The sequence below is a fragment of the Haliotis rubra genome, unplaced genomic scaffold, assembly GCF_003918875.1.
Source record: "Haliotis rubra isolate DU_JTF1 unplaced genomic scaffold, ASM391887v1 Scf14, whole genome shotgun sequence".
Classification (NCBI taxonomy): domain Eukaryota; kingdom Metazoa; phylum Mollusca; class Gastropoda; order Lepetellida; family Haliotidae; genus Haliotis; species Haliotis rubra.
The window spans coordinates 1882734-1904747 of record NW_025765336.1 but is presented as its reverse complement, the minus strand read 5'-3'; the positions used below and the strand labels follow the sequence as shown (position 1 = coordinate 1904747).

Here is a 22014-nt window from a genome sequence, read left to right as displayed (position 1 = left end):
GATTTCATCACTATTTCATAGTGATTCATAAAAATCATGCTCTGTAGAAGTATGGCCAATCCCCAGAAATATCTTTCACGGGTGTTATGCTATAATACTATTAAGTGGACATCTCGGGGCGATAATAGCCCTAATCAACCACCATACAATCTCTGTAAGCCGAATTTCTTTTTAGCAGATCCAATTTCTGTACCAATTTTTTTTATTTCTGATATTCGTAAAACAAATTAAAATCGCCATCTCCAAAATATTTTGACTTAACCAGGTACGTGATCCAAATCGTCGACTTTCAGATTACCTCAAAATATTTGGTAAAAACTCGACAAGCTCAGAATTTTACAGCAAAACACCCGTTCCATACAATGAGAAACTCATCTACAGGAAATCAGTGTTTTGGGACTCCTACACTATAACGCAATGAAAGGTGAATGTTATAATTTTGATAAAATTCTTTTGTTATATAGTCTACCTTGTTCCCCGACGAGCCAGCAAATTTCTTTACTGTCGATGTCAAATTTAAAACAAGAAGTTTACTAGAAAAACCCGTAAAACAATTAGGTTGCATAAACTTTCTGCAAATTTACTACAATGGCAGTACACAATGAAGTGGCATTTCAAAAGTCATTGGCAGCACAAAATATTATAGTGGTGGATAACGCAAAGAAGTCACTGACAATAATATTCACCTAGCACAAACAGGGGAAAGTTTCAAAATTCATGGTTGGATGTCCAGCGGCACAAAACGATCTTCACAGGATGCTGGTCATTATATAATGAAATGTGAGCTGACAGAGGGGCGCCTCTGTCCCTTTGTGTATGTATACTCCAAGTCTGAACACAGCCAAAACAGCAGACCGTTTCACAAAGACTTTTGCTGCAGTATAACATGACAGTCGACATGAGATACGTAGTTCTGTTTGAAAGTGAGGCCATTTGCAGAATAGACATGCTGTATCGAGAAATAACGCCGACGTGTTCATACATATAAATTAAAAAGAAGAGAAGACAATCCAACATATTATACTACAATACAATATCCAGAAAGAGTATATGGCAAGTGTATAACAATATGTAACTGAACTAGTTTTCATCTTTCCCTTTACACCAGACAGAAGTGTACAAGGCTGTTGGTGGAGACCGGCAATGGCGTGATGGTGTCTGTAGCACACTCCCTCCTATTCTTGAACAACCAGTCAGATCATTTCTTCCTCGAGGTAAAGTCATGCGGACAAGTAAACATAACTATGGTCGATGTTTACTTGACCAATTCCATCAAGGTGGCGCTTTCACGGATTGACAACGGGTCCATGCCGTTGGCCTGCTATCTGAACTCTTGCACAGAGACGGCGGTGCGTTTCTCGACAGCTGACTACTGCCCCGAACATAAAACATTCTGGATAAATAGAAGTTTGAAAGAGACTACTGCCAAAATGTATTTTGGAGAAGGCTGCACCATTGGAAACGATACCCTTACGAGTTATCCTGTCACCAGGATGGATAGCATATACTCCGACCCACCATTCTACAATTTACAACTAACTACCACTGAAAGTGCGACGTGGAAGCTGGGTAAGTCAATCCATAAACGTTTACGATATTTTGTACTCAGGTTAGAACCGGTTTCCACAGAGGCAACTAAATGGACAGGGTGGTCAGTCTGTGTCACGTGGTTGATAGCGTGTGATGTACATGCATCATTGATCATCTCACTCACTGGACCACCCTGTATGTCACCCAACTGAAATTATGGCCAAAAAATTCTCCTGGATGAGTCAAATACCTGTTTTTGTATATTGCATAGTGACAAAGTTGTCCAATCGCAGCAGGCATGTCTTTAACTAGGCTAAATGATGTTAGTACATTTTTCTATATCTCACGAATCTTAAACCGCCATCCTGTTAAAAGAAACGTGTGTATTCAGCCATACGCTCACTCAAATGAATCAAAGGACACTTCAATCGGCTACCACACCAGCCCCTGTGGGAAAAGGGTCGTTTCATTGTTGAAACTTCTTTTGTACTTCAGGAAAGCTGCTATGTCAGTCTCTTAAGTTCTCGACGGCATTACAGTAACCTCGATCAGAGTAATATAGCGATTACAAGAACCATTTTAAAAATAATTGACCAACACTTGTATTCAACAGCATGTGTTTCTGATTCTCTTCCCTTCCGGTTCTTCAGAAGATGAGCACGAGAAACAGTCATATGGATCATGATGGCTCGTGTTTGCAATGTGTGAATATGACATTTCAACTTTTTAGCTGGAGTAAGCTGTTTTCAGTAAATTTAGGACATTAATTTACCCGCATGATGGTAATGCGGATATTCAAAAATTGGTTTAGGATGGGGCTGGTGAAGCATTTGATTGAGTCACCGATCTTGCTTCCCTTGATCAGTGTGAACATTCGTTCTGATCACACGGACTGTCACCTCTGTGCATATGGTTGTTTAACTTGCCTCACACATAAATGTCGTTTTTTGATTGGCTAAGCGCTGTTCTATTATTTTCAATGTACCCCGCTTACAAGCGAGAAACGTTTTCTAGGTACCCCGCTGGGAATGCCGAACTCATTTAGTACTTCGTGGTAGTAATTTTTATCTCGAATAACATGGAATCACGTATGATGTACGGAAATTACCGATGTTTTGCGAATGCAAATCGATGGAAGGGAGATAACTCTAAATTTGTTTTTCTTGCCGTCTTGTCCTCCATTCTATGATCCCGATACCCGTACTTCTACAGTTCAAAATTACCATCGATGTGTTCGGTAAGATAAATACGTTGTTCACTGGTCTCGAGGGGGACATGGGCTGATGTACCCTCGATGTTTGTTTATGTTCCCTGAATCCGAAGGGAACATAAATATCGTGACAACTTATAATGTTACACCAAGCAGTAAACGCATGTGGCTAACAATTTGTTGCATTACAAACCAAGACTTAAATCCCACATATTCATATATGAACCGTTTGTGCGTTGTTCAAGGCGGTCCTCTTCAGTATTCAAGATATATGGCGGTGGTCGTTCTATATACAGGATCGAATCTGGACATGAAGCAATAAAGTGATCGACATCATAAGCATCGGTCGCAAGTATCAACCACACGTCATTGAGCCTGACCACTCGGTCCCGTTAGTCGTATCTGGGGACAAGCATAGTTTCCTGGGCCTAGATTTTCGAAGCTCTCTTAGCACTAAGATAGTCGTAAGTGCCATACATTAACATTAACCTACGAGTATCTTAGCGCTAAGAGAGCTTCGAAAATATGGGCCCTGGAAACCACATTCTCAACAGGATATTAATGGCGTAGAAGGCGTCGAAGAGGCTACTGACTGTTGGGGTTGTGATTCTGTATTTTGTGTTATATGTACGTGGAAAATACTCCCCCCACCAACACCCATTTACACTTTCTTCACCTATACTTCATTACATGTACATTTCACGTACGTGAATTCCTCGTTAGATTTGGCTTCCAATTGGATTTGTTTGTTACTAAAGTTGACATTGTGGACATCGGTGGTCAGACTTGTACTGCGAGGGCTTATATTGTTTATCAAAATATCGATCACTTGATTATCTTGATCAGACTAAGATTTAAAGGCTCTTGTCATTTGGATAGAACTGAAACAGTCACATTTCTATGTAGCTGAATTACTGAATGAGGCGTTATACGGTTCAAGCTTTATTTTTCAGGGTCATCAGCTTGCCAGCCAGACACTACGACAGAAGCACCAACAACTACTACAACATCTGTAGTTCAGTGTCCTTCTGGCAAGAATGCAGGGTCATCAACTTCCATGCTGTCGTTGACGACGATCCTTCTGTCAATCGTGTCCCCAAGCCTCTAGGATCCTTGGTTAGAAAGTGTTTCACCGGACAGCACAATTTTCCGAAGGGAACACATTAAGAATCCTTGCTTTTTTATCACCTATCAACAGTCAGCGATTCATTTGGATGGAGTTTACCGAAGAGGATTGGGACATGAACTTAATCTTCCTTTCAACACATTGAGACTCCTTGCCATTTATTTATTCCTTTTATCACAAAACAAAGTGGTATTTTCCAATGCTATTTTCGAAAGATCACCGTTACATCTTTTGCCAAACAAAAATGATGCATTAAATATATATTCTGCAAATGTATTAGACTTTTTCAATATATATCCCTGATAATAAATATACATCTCCTGTTGGAATTTCTTAATGGAATGAGTCTTATTTATTCACATTTGATTCTTAAAAGACGTACCGTATGTTGTGAGTGAGTGGGTGGGAATGGTTTTTGCCGATTTTAGCAATCTACTAAAAATATCACACCAGGAAACTCCAGAAATATGATTCGAACCCGGATCTCACATAGGTTGTGAATATATGTCTCTTACCAACATCCTCCTGAGGTTGCTGGTTAGAACTGGTACCTAACAACCTCCTGAAGTTCAGTGTAATGAAACTGGTATAATAACTGGTACATCGCCATAGTTTTTGAATAACATTATAAAAATAAACCATATTTATAGTAGGATTATAATTTTACATCTATGACCTCAGAGTCTCGATAGTAAGGAAAGTTCAAGGGAAGTAACTCGGTGCATATACTGTGGTCAGCAGTACGAACGTTTCACTATGTTTTTTTAAAACTCAAGTGTTCGTATTAACGAGGTCTGACTGTATTTAAGGCTTTTAATTATGTAAAAATGTGTAAGGAATTCAAATATATCAACAAAATGCATATGTCACTCAGGGTTAGTGTTTTATCTAACACTGAACTTCAGGTGGTAAAATGACAAAAAATTGTAAATCTACGAAGAAAAACAATATGTCATTACTCTACATACCACACTGTTAAACATTTTATTTTGTGAAATTACACATTTATCTTTCTTCTTTACATTGCAACCAGTTTGGGTGAAATACTGAGTATTTGTAGTTGGGAAATGGCATTTAAATGGATGCAGCAGTTTACCTGAAAAATTGCTGAGTCATCGCTTCAACGCCCCCTAGTGGGCTAAAGCCACAGCTTTGATTTGTAAGACTGAAATTTTGGATTCGTGCGGCAATTTTACATCAGAATACACGTTCAAACATTTTGGCCTCTCTCGGTACAAAAATCATCCCCGGGCTCTTGGACTATAGGTTTAATATTTCAAATTGAGATATTCTAGTTGTTTAACTGTCCTTTGTCGACAGATTTTATACTCTAATATTAACTATTGTTAACGTATGACCTGTTTCAGTCACTCACTCACTCACGTATTTTACGTTGTCTAAACGTTCTATTTAATGTTAATAGTTGAACAGTTTTCCCAGCAGTGAACAGTACATGGGAAACAAAGCAGAGATTCACTTCAGTGTTTATTCGCTAATTTGAATGTTGTTTTGGTCGTGTGTTTTCCGAAGCTGTAGCTGAATAGTGAAGAAAGAATTTACATGTCGATGCACAACGTTTTGACAACGTATACATGTAACGTTGCTGTAACGTTGTGACGTTACCAACATACAACCTTCCACAACGTTGTGTGTTAGCTTGGAATCTACTGGGCAGCCATTCTCTCAGAGATCCGCCTTTGATCAGGTTTCAGTGCCCCTTAATGCTTTCAAAAGGTGTTGCGCTGGACACAGGGAATATATGACTAAATGCTATACATCACATCTGCAAATGTCAAGCTATTTGCAGCAATGGCGGACACAGGGAAGACATTTCAAAATTTTAAGCATCAATGATAAAGTTCCTTATTTTGACTTGCACTGTTTGTTCGCCTATTTCTCAGATGACTAGGCACGGCAGGATACACTAGCCTTATTGCGAACGCCTTGTTTTAAAACTATTTAACAGTACTTCATAAACACATGGGGGCGGTGGGGTAGCCTAGTGGTTAAAGCGTTGGCTCGCCATGCCGAAGACCCGGGTTCGAATCCCCACATGGGTACAATGTGTGAAGCCCATTTCTGGTGTCCCCCGCCGTGATGTTGCTGGAATATTGCTAAAAGCGGCGTAAAACCAAACTCAGTCAGTCAGTCAGCATAAACACATGCTCGTGATTTTGTCAGAATCGCACTATCGACTCTGCTTCTAGTCGAGATTTCTTTAAAATATTCAAATGACTCTGTCACGCTTATTGAAAATATTGATGTACGGTGTAATGAGTGAATGATGTGTGACTCCCCAATCAGTGGCGTTCGATCATAGAATTAGTTTCACTCTTACACAAGAGTGGGCATAAGTCAGGTCACTGTTAACGGTCCACGCACGTCATCGAGGAGTTATCTAGCTGGGCGCTTTACGTCTCTGTTGAAGGGTTTGTTTGTTGTTGAATGCAATATTCCAGACATGTGACAGAAGACTGTAAATAATCACCATCCATCCAGAAGCATGAATACGCATTGGTGTTACAACTGTTATCGACACGCAGGAACCCATGCTATATTTTGGACCAAGGAAAATTTGTATGGTGTAAAGCACATATTAGCATAAATAGACTGACTGACTGAATTTGGGTTTACGCCGCTTTTAGCAATATTCCAGCAACATCACGGCGGGGGACGCCAGAAATGGGCTTCACAAATTGTACCCATGTGGGGATTCGAACCCGGGTCTTCGGTTTCGCAAAGAGTTTGACGATGCACAGCCAACGCTTTAACCACTGGGCTACCACTGGTACATATACTTATGTCCACCGTAACACGAGATAACTTTGTGGTATGTAGAGAATCTCAACCAAGTATGTTCCGATATCAAAGTTACAAATATCCGAGGCTTGTCCGACTTGCAGTGCAGCGATGTCATAGCATTGTGACGTCATCAGGTTCATGGCGTCACAACATTGTCATTACATTGTACAAAATCTACTTGGCCCGGTTGTTCAACTCGGTTCTCGGTTATCTTCTCGATTATCTTTTAACCAGCCGTTAAGTACATTTAACCGACTGTTACCTAATAACAGAGGGTTATCTTGTTGTTCAAAACACTGTTAACTTTTAACAGGCTGTTACATGACGTTAAGCTAACACACCTAAGGACCGCCGGTTGTGGTTAACTCGCAAATGGCGTTCATGGCTAACACTGCTTTCGTGATGCCAGTTCAGCAAAGAAAGGATAGGGTGTATCGTGGACTGGACTTCGATATTGGAAATTATTCTAACGAAGAGTTACATACGAAACTGTAACTATGCACATCATAGGAACTAAAATACATATTGTACAAGTACATGATGCCTACGTGTCATCTTTTGACACTTGTGGAAAGGTTTATATATGCTTTACTACACTAAATGTGTGAATTTCTTCTGTAAATATTATTCAAACAAACACTTTCAAAGAATATAACACGTACACCCTATACCCACGTATGATATGATATTGAACAAGGCTACATGTAGATAATTAAATTAGTTTCATGAAAATATATCCGAACGATTACATTATGATACTGAAAGTGTAATCGGCGGGATATGGTGATTGTGTCTACTCTTATTCTACCAACCTTCACCTCAGAGAAATTGCCAAATACACTCCCATTTTAAGAAAGAGAAGAAGCCAGAAATGCCGATTATTACCGTTGTCGTTCTGCGTGATTTTGCGTCAGTCATGGCATCACGCAGGACAGAAACTTGACAGTTTCGTGTAAACACATCACATTCCTGTAGTGTATCTATCTTTAATTTCCTATTTCTTGCTACTATGCTCTTTCCATGCCAATGGGTGTCTGAAAATTTGAGAAAATGCTACACAGTGTAAAGTCTGAAATTTTCTTTGTTTACATTTCAAACAGGTGTTGTCTTTCGAGCACAGCATTTGTTTCCACCCCCAATATCTTTCGTTTCACTTTATCTAGACACTTGGTATTGGTGACAAAGACCAGTTGTAATTAGATTCTAAAATGTATGAGGAATTCAGTAGGGCTGGGACGAGTAGGAGTACCCGCATGTACGTACCCGAATCGGAATCGAGTACCCGGAAATGTAAGAAATACGTTCGGGTCAACTTTCTGAATATTCAATCACGATTTGACAGAGATTATTATAGAAAACTTGAACAGTTGGTAATAAGACATTAAAACTGACCTCAAGCTATTTAATTTACGCCTGTTTAACCAATATAGTGAGTAACACCATTACTTACATTCCTCGTTATAACAACGAACGTTTTGTTCCTGCTGCTACTGTAACTTAACTTACTCACTGCTCATGCACAGATAAATAAGTCATAGTCATTAAAACTATGCTCCATTAATCGGACAATACCAATGATGTAAAAACCTGTGAATTTCCGGGTTAGAATATGGATCTTCAGTAACCCATGCTTGTCGTAAGAGGCGACTAAAGGGATCGGGTGGTCAGACTCGCTGACTTGGTTGACACATGTCATCGGTTCCCAATTGCGCAGATCGATGCTCATGTTGTTGATCACTGGATTGTCTGGTCCAGACTTGATTATTTACAGACCGCCGCAATATAGCTGGAATATTGCTGAGCGCGGCGTAAAACTAAACTCACTCACTTACTCAATGATGTAAACGTGTGTTATGCAAAAATGAAAAAGACAAGCTATTGTCTGCCCTTGTCACTACACAGCTCTCTCCCTTTCCGGATACTCGATTCCTAGAAAAAAGACTCGATTCCAGCTGTACCCGATCCGGATTCGAGTACCCGAGTACCCGTCCCAGCCTTAGAATGCAGTGATTCATTTGTCGCCGCTGAATATGAAATATAAGTGATGTAATTGGCGTTTCAATACCGGCCTTCGATTTTGTAAACACTCTCCTATAGGGCGCAAAGTGCACTTGGGCGTTCGTGTGAGTGTATTTATGAAAACATCTGAACACGACTCCAGGCTTACAGGCAACGTTTCAGAATTATAAGTGATTTTATTAAAAACTAATATCATTGTTAATTAACATGCTATTTTTGAAAGTCTATACTCCAAGTAATTATCGGATTTTGTTTTGAAATGTCCGTCTGGCATCCCTTCCCATAGATGGATTTTAATTATATTTTTACTAATCATTTCAGCAATAGGCCTAATTTCTTTTTCATTCTTCGAATGTTTTAATTGAAGCAAATCATCTTTTAAAAATGCTGTATTAATTGATGAAAACTTAGTTAGCATAAACATTGCTCTCGCAACTGATGTGTAGGAAAATAAACAAAACATTATTATGTATCTGTTTCTGTTGTGAGTGATATGCAGGCCTACTTCGTAGTCACTTTGCTTAATGTTATATTTGAATATCGAAACCTTTTTGTCACAGCGAACACAACACTATCTCTTGTCATGTTACACAATAATATTTGGAATTTTTAACTTATTTTATAACAATATCTAAATGCTAATGTTATACACTGATAGGTTCATATAAGGAATACTATGGCACAATAGGATTTCTCTGCCGAATTGTTGCAGCGTTCTATAATACACTTATGAAATATAATACATGTTTTCCGTCCTTGAAGACATTGAAAAGAACTATCTATGCATTAAATGGAGGTTCACCAGATTAATGAGTATCGAGGAAAATTATGTTCATCTACTACAGCGTTCTATAATACACTTATGAAATATAATATATGTTTTCCGACCGTGAAGTCATTAAAAAGAATTATGCATTTTCTGCAGTCACTTGTGAATTGAACTAAATAAAGGTTCATCTGATTAATTAGTATCGAGGAAAATATGTTCATCGATCAATTAGACGCAGCTTCATGTTTTTCAAGAATCATTCCGAAATATGCGTCTGTGAAGGCGTTCAGATAATGACGATATTGCACAGTATTATTCATGAGATTCCAACAGTAAGGTCGGATAATAGATCGATCTTATTCAGCAGTGAGGTGAAATTGGGTTTAACGTCGTGCTTGAGAATATTTCGTTCATATGACGACGTACATGCGTGTGTATGTGCGGCTGCTTGTACTAGCCAAAACTTAATTTGGTTTTATAGTGCTAGCTCACTGAGATACCATACCGCAGTGAAGCATGAATACCTCACTCAGACACATTATACTGACTCCGAGCCGACCGGTCCTTGTTGTACCCATTAATGCCGAGCGTCAGACAGGGACCACGTGGTGCTAGTAACATATTAAGTTTCTATTGGCATTGAATGCATATTTCAGATAAAAGCTATGGTATTAATTTCACAACATCTATATTGTTTGATGTTAAAAGATTTGGCAATGTGTGTTCATACATTACAAATTTTGACAGACTTTTCAAATAAATAATAAATGATATTGATAGCATCTTCACGACTTGGCCATACAGTCATGACAATTTAAGGAGTGAAAAGTGAGCGATAGGTTTTGTGGGAATTCAAAGATTCATTAAGCGTAACTCTGTGTGTAATATTTATACATTTTCTATCCACGGACAACATGCTTCTAATATTAATATTCTTTTCATGGATTCATCATATTTTATCTGTGCTACAGTTTTTCATTAAAATGTCTTTTCTGTTGCTGGAATTGAAGTAAGTTCTACACAGAGCTGGGATCATATGTCTTTGAAATATAAATTATGCAAACGGCTGGAACCTTGTGTTCCAATATAAAACGTTCGTAGCGCTACGAATTCGCATGCCTATGATAAACTATAGAGTTGGCCTCAACCATTGACTGGATTACATTCTCTTCGAGAGCAGAGAAATTTCGACTTCTCTTTTTCCTTGGGGTGCAGGCGACATTTTGAATTTCCATTTTTGGTAAACGGGAAGTAAACAGAAAACGGAACTATGGGATATATGGAAGCTAACTAGTGACATTAACCACACTGTTAAACTTTGACGGCGACGTTAGCTAACGGCATGACTAACCATGTTTTGAACAACGCATATTTAACGTTCGGTTACCTAAGGATTTAACCGGCCGTTAGGAGTTAACCGGCGGTAAAGATGATGGAACAACCAACCGGGTAACATAGATGATGTCCACCTTAACATTGATAACATTGTGACATATAGTTATGTCCACCTTAACACGAGATAACATTGTGACATATAGTGATGTACACCTTAACACGAGATAACATTGTGACATATAGTGATGTCCACCTTAACACGAGATAACATTGTGATATATTGTGATGTCCACCTTAACACGAGATAACATTGTGATATATTGTGATGTCCACCTTAACAGGAGATAACATTGTGATATATTGTGATGTCCACCTTAACACGAGATGACATTGTGACATATTGTGATGTCCACCTTAACACGAGATAACATTGTGACATATAGTGATGTCCACCTTAACACGAGATAACATTGTGACATATAGTTATGTCCACGTTAACACGAGATAACATTGTGACATATAGTGATGTCCACCTTAACACGAGATAACATTGTGACATATAGTTATGTCCACCTTAACACGAGATAACATTGTGACATATAGTTATGTCCACCTTAACACGAGATAACATTGTGACATATTGTGATGTCCACCTTAACACGAGATAACATTGTGACATATAGTTATGTCCACCTTAACACGAGATAACATTGTGACATATAGTTATGTCCACCTTAACACGAGATAACATTGTGACATATACATGTAGTTATGTTCACCTTAACAGGTGATAATATAGCTGTGTATAGTTATATTTATAGTTAGAACATTTACGTATATAGTTATACATTTATATTGTTCTGTATTACATAATGCTGGGGTGTGCATCATTTATACGGTTCTGTAATATCTGTAATATCTAATGTTTTGGCATGCATCATTCTATACGGTTCTGTAATACCTAATGTTTGGGTGTGCATCCTTGTATACCGTTCTGTAATACCTAATATTGGGGTGTGCATCCTTGTATACGGTTTTGTAATACCTAATGTTGGGCTGTGCATCCTTGTATACACATGGGTAGTATGTGTGGAGCCCATTTCTGGTGTTTCTCGCTGTGATATTGCTGGAATATTGCTACAAGCGGCGTAAAACCATACTCACTCACTCACAACATACGATACGTTGTACAATAATGTTTTACCACTGGCACGTTTCATTGAAATATGAATAAATAGCACACAATCTAAGAAGAAAGTATGCCGATTGTGGGCAACAGGCGACGTTTATTTATTATCAGGGACACATTTTAAGAAATATACACTCACAAATTATTTATTCAATGTATCATTTTTGTTTATCAAAAGATATTACGATGATCTTTCGAAAATAGCATCGGAAAATACCACAATGTCTTGTGATAAAAGGAAACATAAAAAGTAAAATATTCTCAACGTGTTAAGAATGAGAAGAATGTTATCTTCCAATCCTTTTGGGTATATAGAGAACGTCAGTGCAAAAGAATACCAACTCTTGACTATCGTCAGAAACAAATTCTGTTTGGTGCTAAGGGAAAAATGGTTGCAAATGTATAATGAATAGAACACTGAAAATCAGTGATGACACCGGGTGTTTGCGAAAAGGGTAACCATGTCCTGCCGGTAGCACCTGCCTTTCACAAAATTTGCCTAAAATGGAAGTATTTTGTGTCTGACGCTTCACAGCAACACTCTTGCCATGCAACAGTGGCCTGTAAACAAACTAGACAATCAAGTGATCTATGAATCCAGTTAGATATTTTGGAATTGCTGCTGGTGCCAAAGTACAGAGATTCCGATGCTTAGAAGTAACGAAAACAAATTGGAAAATAAACTTGTTATACTAGAAACTGGGACCAAACATTTCTTTTCAGGTTGACTCGGGATGTTCAAATATGCGGCTGAGCTGACCAAATCCGACTCAGATGTTGATGAGTGCTAAAGGAAGGACACCTTCTAGCTAACCGCGGATCCTAGAGGGTTGCAGACATGAAGGTCAGAGACGTCGCTGTCAAGGAAACCATCCAAATGATGACTGTTGGTAAGTGGTGTCCGGTGAAACACTTGCTAACCAAGGATCCTAGAGGCTTGCGGACATGACGATCAGAAAGATCGTCGTCATCGACAGCATGGAAGTTGATGACCCTTCATTCCTGCCAGAAGGACACTGAACTAGAGATGTTGTAGTAGTTGTTGGTGCCTTTGTCGTAGTGTCTGGCTGGCAAACGGATTTCCCTAAAATTATAACGCTGGCATTTGTGATTTTGTTACATGCTACATGAGAAATGTTTGTTTCAGTTCCAGATACAAAAAGAAGCCTTTAAATCATAGTCTGGTCAAGATGATCCAGTGATTGATATTTTGACAAACACTCCACGCTCTCGCGGTACGATAACACGCTAGCACACCAGTCACAAAGCCTGACCACCGACGTCTACTACGTCGCCATGAACAATAAGCGTATTAGAATCGTGGTAGCCAATTTTGTCGAGGAATTAACGTACGCGTATGTCAAATGTACGTGTAATGACGTACAGGTGCATGAAGTGTTAATGAGTACTTTTCCAAACAAAATAAAACAAACAAAAAGAATCACATCCCCTGTTTAAAAGGCAGTGAGTGAGTTTTTCGGCGCTTTTTTATTACATTGTTCACGTCATTGATAGATGCGACAAAAGGGATCGAGTGGTCAGGCTCGGTGACTGTGTTTGTCTTGTGAACGTTTCCCAGTTTTGTGGACCGATGCTCATGGTGGATGTTTACTGGATTGTTGTAAATATAAGCGACAAAACCCTTTCCACATTCATAAGAAATCTCGATTGTACAATTGTGACTATATCATGAGCATATATACTGGACAAAATATGTTAGGGATATTGGTATTTCTATGATTGATATTTCATCAACGTGACGATGAATAAATAGATCATTATTCATAGTTTCAAAATTTACATACATCCCTAACTATTTTTGTCCAGTATATTTGTTTCAGCAACTTTACAGCTGTATAATGTTGTTCGTAAACAAATCGCGTCTAGACCAGACTATTCAGCGATTGCGATACCATGATGGAGCATGTGATTATGAATCACTATGATATAGTGATGATACCAGGTGATCGCGAAAAGGTGAGCGTATCCTGCCCCACTGGTGGCACCCGTCATAAACATATGCTAAGTCTAGTCAATTGTTCACCTGAAATAATTCCTGAACGTATGATATGAGTCAAATTAGGGAATTGCAACCCACGAACACATATACAGGGCTGAGAAACTGTGATCAGAACAAATGTACGCACACGATGATCTGATCAAGGGACGCAACTCTGTAAGCGAATTCCAGTGTCTTATCCAAATGTTTCCCCGGCCCCCTCCTAAATTAATTTCTGAATATCAGAAGACTATCAGTGAGTACAACCCGACTAACATTGTGCTAAGTGTATTCTACCCTCATGCTTGCGCAAAATATAATTTTGTTCCTGAAACGGAAATTTTGTATCCACAATGAGATGATGCGCACCATTCAGGAGGCTTCTAAATGACATGCGTGTTGGGATGAAACAACTTCGATACCATGCATTATACAGCATTATCTGGCGGGATGTTGTATGATATATTGCCCAGTTCAGTGAGTGATAGGGGCGGTGGGGTAGCCTAGTGGTCAAAGCGTTGGCTCGTCACGCCGAAGACCCGGGTTCGAATCCCCACATGGGTACAATGTGTGAAGCCCATTTCTGGTGTCCCTCGCCGTGATGTTGCTGGAATATTGCTAAAAGCGGCGTAAAACCAAACTCAGTCAGTCAGTCAGTGAGTGATGTGATCAATGATATCATTGAGGGGTACAATGATACACTATGAACCACGTGACACAGACCGACCACACTGTCCTTTAGTCGCCTCTTACAGTTTGGTAGAACCAGTTCTAATCCGAAACACAAAGTATTGTAGATATTTATCGATTGACTCACCCAGCTTCCACGTCGCTCTTTCAGTGGTAGTTAGTTCCATCTTGTAGAACGGTGGGTCGGTGTACATGCTCTGCATCCAATTTACATAATAGCTCGTAAGATTCTCTTTCCCAACGGTGCAGCCTTCCCCAAAATATATTTCAGGAATCGCAGTAGGATCTTTCCGTCTTCTATATGCCCAGAATGCTTTAAATCCGGAGCAGTAGTCAGCTGTTGCGAAATCCACCCCTCTCTTTTCGCAATGGCTCAGAGAGCACTCGTACGGCAAGGACTCGTCATTCGGTGAAAACGCCACCTTAACGGAACTGATCGCGTATTCATCGAGCAACGTTACGTTTACCTCTCCGCATGACTTTACCTCGAAGAAGAAATAATCTGACTGGTTGTTCAAGAATAGGAGGGAATGTGTTACAGATGCCACCGCTCCATCGTATGTCTCCAGCGAGATGCCTTGTACACATCTGTCTGGTGTAAAGTAAAAGATAAAAACTGGTTCAGTTGCATATGTTATATATCAACAATACTGTAAATGCATTACATTGTTTCTTTAACTTCGGCAGCTCATAACATTGTGTCTTCCAATATTGAGTTGTCAAGGAGATTTTTCTTATGTTCTGCGATTATAACTGCACTGCCATCGATTCTTATTGTACTGCTTTTCATTATGTAGTGTCATTTTAATCGTACTGCCATGGGATTGTTTACACTGACTTGTTATTATGTACTGCCATGCTTTCTATGTTTTATTTATTTTCATTTTTTTGCTCTGCTTGTGTAATTGTACTTTCCCGCATGTGTTTCTGACTGCCTTTGAAATTTGTACAACCGTTGTAACTGTACTGCTATGGAATTGCTTGTACTGCCATTGTATTATAAAATGCCATCGTAATAACAGTGTAGTAAGTAATATTGATTTGCAAGCGTAGACTTCAGGATTTGTTCATTATTTAGACATGTTAATCGACACATAACATCATGTTTGTATCAATCACAATACCAAAATGTATCCTGCCCCGCCAGTGGCACCTGTTTACCTTACCATTTTATTCTGACGGCTGTACAATGTTAACTCCAATATAATGCCAGCAAACCTATAACATGTACAGTTACGGCAGATATGGTGAAGACATAACACTTGCTTGGTGTTTATCAGGGCTGTGCAATATAACCTGTTTACCTGGTATTTACCGGCTCAGACATGTAAACGATACGTAATTGCAATACGCTGATCCAAAACCTGTATTTTGACATGCAATCTGAAAACTTCTTCGGATCTTCGAAGTCAAGTTAAGCTCGGTTTGACGTTGTGTTGTTAATTTTCTTAAGTATTTTGCAATGTTTTGGAGCTAAATGTTACATATATACTCATTGATGACCAATGATCTCTGATATGTCCTGACCAGGTCAAGTTGCTGTCTAAAATCTCAGGGCTTTTTTTGAGAGTGGAGATACTAGTTCAAACTAGTAACTTAGTAACCACTGTGTTGATGTTAAATTGTTCTTTTAACATGTTTCGACAACGTCAGTTATGATTTTCAAACGGTACAGAGCAGACTACAGCCGATATTTTGGGCTGCATTCGAATAGATGAAGACTTGTTAGCAACTACAATGAAGAATTTACTTGTGATTATCTGACCAATATGTTGGCTGCAATATCATGAGCCTTTGTAAGACACAATAAGTGGAATGTACTCTACAGTCTACCTGGTTCACGTTCTGTAAGGCATCCCTGTAACTTCCCTATAAATGGAAGCGTTGGTGGCTCCTGGAATGTGTAATATTATGGGAAATTATGGGAAAGGTAAGAATGTTCTTGCTTCCAATTTTTACATTAAGGTACATCCTGTAGTTATTATGAGTTAGTATTTCAACCAAATATCAACAAGAGTTTGGCCAAATAGTTCAACCAAATATGAAGAACAAGAGTTTGGCCAAATAGTTCAACCAAATATGAAGAACAATCCTTTCTAATAGTTTTAAGGTTTAGGCTTTATGGTTTGTAGACCCATCAGGAAAACATTGCTTGATTCGTTTGATATCTTTCGAGTAATTTTTCCGAAAAGAACCTTCTTGGAATATATGAGATATTTCGGGATCAGTCAAAATGCAAAGGTCAGTATCAATGAAAATATAGCGAAATATACAAAGATACATCTTTAGACCCTCTTAGACCAGGGCAGCTATTCGGCATGTAAATAATGGAGTCTTGACCGGCCATTGCAGGAGTTGATATCGTGACCAACGCTCTACGTGTGCGCTGTACATTCACAATTCACAATAAGCTGAAAAATCTACTTTGTTGTGGCCAGCAGTTCATGCAAATCTGAGGGCGACAGCATGAACAACGACCCATGTCGTGTTGGGTGTTGTGGCAGTTTCTGTTCTCTACAAGATGGACTCAGACAAGAATGAAATATTCGTACCCGTGATCATATTGTGATACTAAAACCGGTTACATATGTCATATGCGCGAACTCAGCTACCCAAGTAGGTCTTACCAGATACGAATACAAACAGAACTCCTAGCTTGAGTATGATCATTTCGCCACGATCTTGGTCCCTTGAAAGTGTTTGTATTTTTGCATATATTGGCCTGTTCGTCACCTTTATACTGTAAATTTGCCTTGGTAAACAAAACAATCTTAACTTCTATCAATAAATCAAGATAACATTTGCTTTCAACTCGAGGTGGGTCGTTATTGAAGTCATTATGTACGTGACACTTGTAGACTGCAAGAACAGTCGTGATAAGTTATCCAGTGCTGTGCTTTGTTTGGAAGCACACGTGATATGACTGACGTACATCTACGTACTTTGAGAAATTAAAGATATAAGATTTCATATTTGTATGTCGAGTTTCAGTTGACAGCATGCTTTATAGACAACTGACACGTTTGTACGCAATGAAACTTTATCTGCGTGCTTTAGGCGCACTAACGGTGTACGATGTTCTGTCGTAAAGTTACTTTCCTCAGATCTTTTATCAAACCATGCATACGGGTATTTTATATGCTTTAAAGACAGATCGGCAGAAGTAGTGGTACCGAAAACTGACGAAATACACGCTACGTTTTATCCTTTAGTTATTAACAAAATATTCTTTGCTTTACTTAATTTATATTAATGCCTTAAGCAATAACAACATATAAACGTTATAGAAGCTGAAGTATGTCAGGTTTTCCTTATCGAAACTTGTTTAAACTGCCGTGTCCTTTTTAACATATAACTTGCTATGCGTTAATTTTGTAGTATATTTGATCACGACTTTATGCCAGTGGTGTGTTTTAGGCGAGCACCTGTCCACTTCCACGCAATAAACCAAGACAGTGACCCTGGCCACAATGACGCTGTCTCGTACACGTTTGCTGGGGATATAGTCTAGCTAGGAATTCTAATGGACGTGTAATACATTAGTGTGAAATAATATTATTGTTTTTTTCTAAATAAACATAACATGTGTGTGTTAATAAAGTGTTTCGAGGGTGAAAGGACCATGAAAATCGATGAAACAAACAATTTGATGTGAGGTTGGGATAGGTCCCTACAGTAAAAGGGATGCTTCACTACGTTGGGGTTCAAATATTATTTGACTGTGTGAAAAGACAGATCAAAAGATACTTGCATCTTAGTGTGTTACTTTCTAGCTGATCAGTTCCCAATTGCGCAGTTCGATGCTCATGTTGTTGATCACTGGATTGTCTGGTCCAGACTCGATTATTTACAAACCGCCGCCATATATCTGGAATATTACTGAGTGCGGGGTGAAACTAAAGTCACTCACTACTTTCTAGCTGACGTGTACAGAAGTGTATCCGTGAACTTGATGCATATTCACTTTGTTTATATCCTAAATCTTATTATTGCAGATTTGTGCCTCAAGAACACTGCCGAGACATCTTATTCCATCTCACCCAAGCTTCGTGTGTTTGCGACAAATGCTGAGAAAAACCTTCTATACGAGAGGTGAGTTATACGTCCTTGGCGGCGACACACAGTAAGGTTATATCGAAGAACATTAACTTGATTAAATGGTCTATGGTAGGCATATCGAGGGCCTTTTCAAATCTGGAGCATTAGTTTGAATGTTGCTTTCCTATGTGGCTCCCTATTTTCACCTTCACCAATATGTATAAGTATTTTAGTAGAGGTTCCTCATGAATATAGAAAGTGTTTTGTTGCTTCATTTTACTGACCAGTAATGCCTTTCAGAGGACTGGTTGATCCTTAGAAAGTTCCTTATATCTGAGTACAGAGAGCAATTGGTCTCCGGAAAGCAATAATTATGTAAAATCTTGAACTTCCTCATAGATAACATTTGGAATTCAATGATACGACACTTAGGCACGAAATAGGCGTCCGATGGGCACCAACTGTACTCCTCTTTTCTTATAATTATGATTCTGGTGAAGCCAAAAAGAGAATTGGGCCAAAAGTTAACTGAAGCTTCAGAAATATCCATTACGGAATGCACGCTTTCTTTCCACTGATTTACAAACTGAACTGGAATGAAAACGAACCAGTAATACCACCTCAGCAGTTGGATGTTTAGATCTATGAACAAGATTCTGACTGACTACAAAATATCCACATCACCAATGGTTGAAGGGATGGTGTAAATCCAGCTAGGGTCCATGCAGGTACCAAAGGTACTGTAAGTCCCAATGGTCCCTAGTATGGTGATCTTCCTTCGGTTGTTGGTGATCTATACCCCGTTTTTATTTTGTACTGTCTGTAGTGATTCAATTTTACGTTAGCGTACTAGTTTTTAATTTATATAGCTGTGATACTCTAGTATTTTTACTGTCCTTCGATGACAGGTTTTTACGTTATACATTTATTGATTTGAATATTGATATAAACTGTTCTCGTCACGATATGGCTGCAATATTGCCGATGTGACGTTAAATTTTAACTCACTCACAAAAAATCCACAAGACTGTATTCAAAAATCAAATCATTGCTTTACTTAGTTTAAGTTACATCGTTGATCTGATATCTTTCAGTAAAGGTCAAAGAGCCAATGTCCTGAAGACTTACCCACTTGAGCTATGAATAAGGAGGACGATGAGACTGCCTCGTCTGTTTCTTATTTACATCTATACAAAGGGGTTATCAGAGACTGAACCTCTCTCTGGGATACGAAGAATGACAGCAGATTTCCAACAGCCAGCATCCTCTTCACTTCCAGCATTATACAACCTGCCGCCATCACTGGTTTTCTGACCCGTGAAGAACCGGGTTATAATTGGTCTTCATAATCCAAAGAGGCGACTGACAGAATAACTTGGTTGATGCATTTCATCCAGATTGCGTAGATCGATGAATCACAGGATTGTTGGAGCCGGATTATCAATAAACCACTGTCGTATAGCTTAACATTGCACGATGCAGCGGTAAACACACACACCCTGATTTCAATTTCAATGATATAACTTACTATTTCACCCAGTGACATCAGATGCAGCAGAATATCAATACTTGTTTTCAGTCGTCTTGCCTACAATTTTATTGTGGTTAAGTGTTGCTACGCTTCTGTATAACAGATGCACGTTCAAGTGCGAAACCATCTACAAATAACTTCTTGCTGGTCAAAACAAAAAGAGGTAACTTTGTTTACACGTACACATATTTCTTTACAATTATGACTCATTTATGAATTGGTATTGTTTCAATCATCTGTTCTGAGAATTTGTGTCGAGTCATGTAACGACAACAATGATAAGGAATACAATAATTTCTACTGAACAGATATAAGTTTAACATGGTACTCCTCTTCACTCCTTGTAATGTCGAGTTTTCTTAGCAGTTGTCAGTTCAATTCATTAGAGTTATCTCCCTTGTCGACCATGTGCTTGGTCCGCGTGCGACATGTGTGCGATGGGATGTTTTGTGAAGTTCCAATATGTAATGGTGTTCATATTCTATCAGCATCAGTGACAGTGCCAGAACGTACAAACCCAAAGTAAGAAATCTGTGTTGCTGTGACTGTGAGATCTGCCTACAGTATTTTTTAAGCGATTAGTGAACGGATTTAACTGCAGTATTAATGTGCGAATTTGCAATACAAAATTGGCTCGAATCTAATCTCTCATGTCGTTCTTCGAATCATGGACCATGGAACCATTACACGCCTGGTTGAGTCAAATTGTCTGCATAACTATTTGGCCTGATCCAAGCCGATTTTACTCTCATTCGTTTTTACAATTGCGAGGCATTATTGGGTGCGGCGTTGAACAGCACACACACAAAGGTTGGTCAATACACCAATTAAATTATTCTATAGGTAACTTGATTGTATTATATATACTTCAAGAATTACCGGAAATATATGACTTAGATACCAATCAATATTCATACCACACTTATGTAGGAAATTGTTGATGCTAGACAGCAGTCAATCAGAATTGAGCCATTGGCACAGCTTATCTGGAACAATGGACTTAACGGCACTCATACATAGACGCACTTACATTCCCAATACGATCGGTAGATGCCACATAAACATCCGGTGTCCATTAAACGTTGACACTAATGTATTTATCTAAAATACAAAGGTCATATATAAACAGGAACCGAATTGTTAGGGTATTGCAATCACACATGAAATATTTAATGTAGGACTATATGTCCATTTGTTAATGGGCAGTGTGGTGGGTCACTAGTGAAATGCCATGGTGTCGACTATCGAGCAAATTAACACTGTTTTAAGTGGATGTTTGTTTATAATCATTGGAAGTTTGTGTCGTTGTATAGGGACACTTCTACATTGTATACAGTTACATGTTGGACTATTTACAATTGTTGGTGCTGCCCTGGGGTTTTGCTTGAGACATAATTGTTATTATCCTAATAGTCTGTCTTTGTTCCCGTAAGAACAATGGCTGGGTTCTCAGGATGTAACAGTTCCCGAGCTGGAGGTAATTTTAAAAGGTGACTTAAACAGGGTAGCCTGACTGATAGTGTGTCATTCTCATTATATTACTAAGCATCAAATACCGGAATAATATCGAGGCTCCCCATTTTAGAGACGTTTATATCTTGAAGTCTTGACACAAACCAGTTTGTCACAAACTCGCGTGTCCCTATACAGGCAATGTCTTTGACAAATACTAATGGACAAAACTAACGTTAATAGGGGTGCCATCTAAAAACAATTCCGGGTCTTGGTGATGTTTATATACAAAAATGGATGCAATTTGTTTTTTGATTTTGAAAA

At 38.8% G+C, this 22014-nt stretch overlaps 1 long non-coding RNA gene across 1 annotated transcript; it reads left to right on the top strand.

The window, feature by feature from the left end:
- The first annotated feature begins 452 nt into the window (after positions 1-452).
- On the top strand, positions 453-16054 carry LOC124268755. The gene is made up of 4 exons (XR_006896346.1): positions 453-463; positions 2773-2780; positions 10467-10469; positions 15950-16054. It is a non-coding gene; the product is annotated as an uncharacterized LOC124268755 (long non-coding RNA).
- The last annotated feature ends 5960 nt before the right edge of the window (positions 16055-22014 follow it).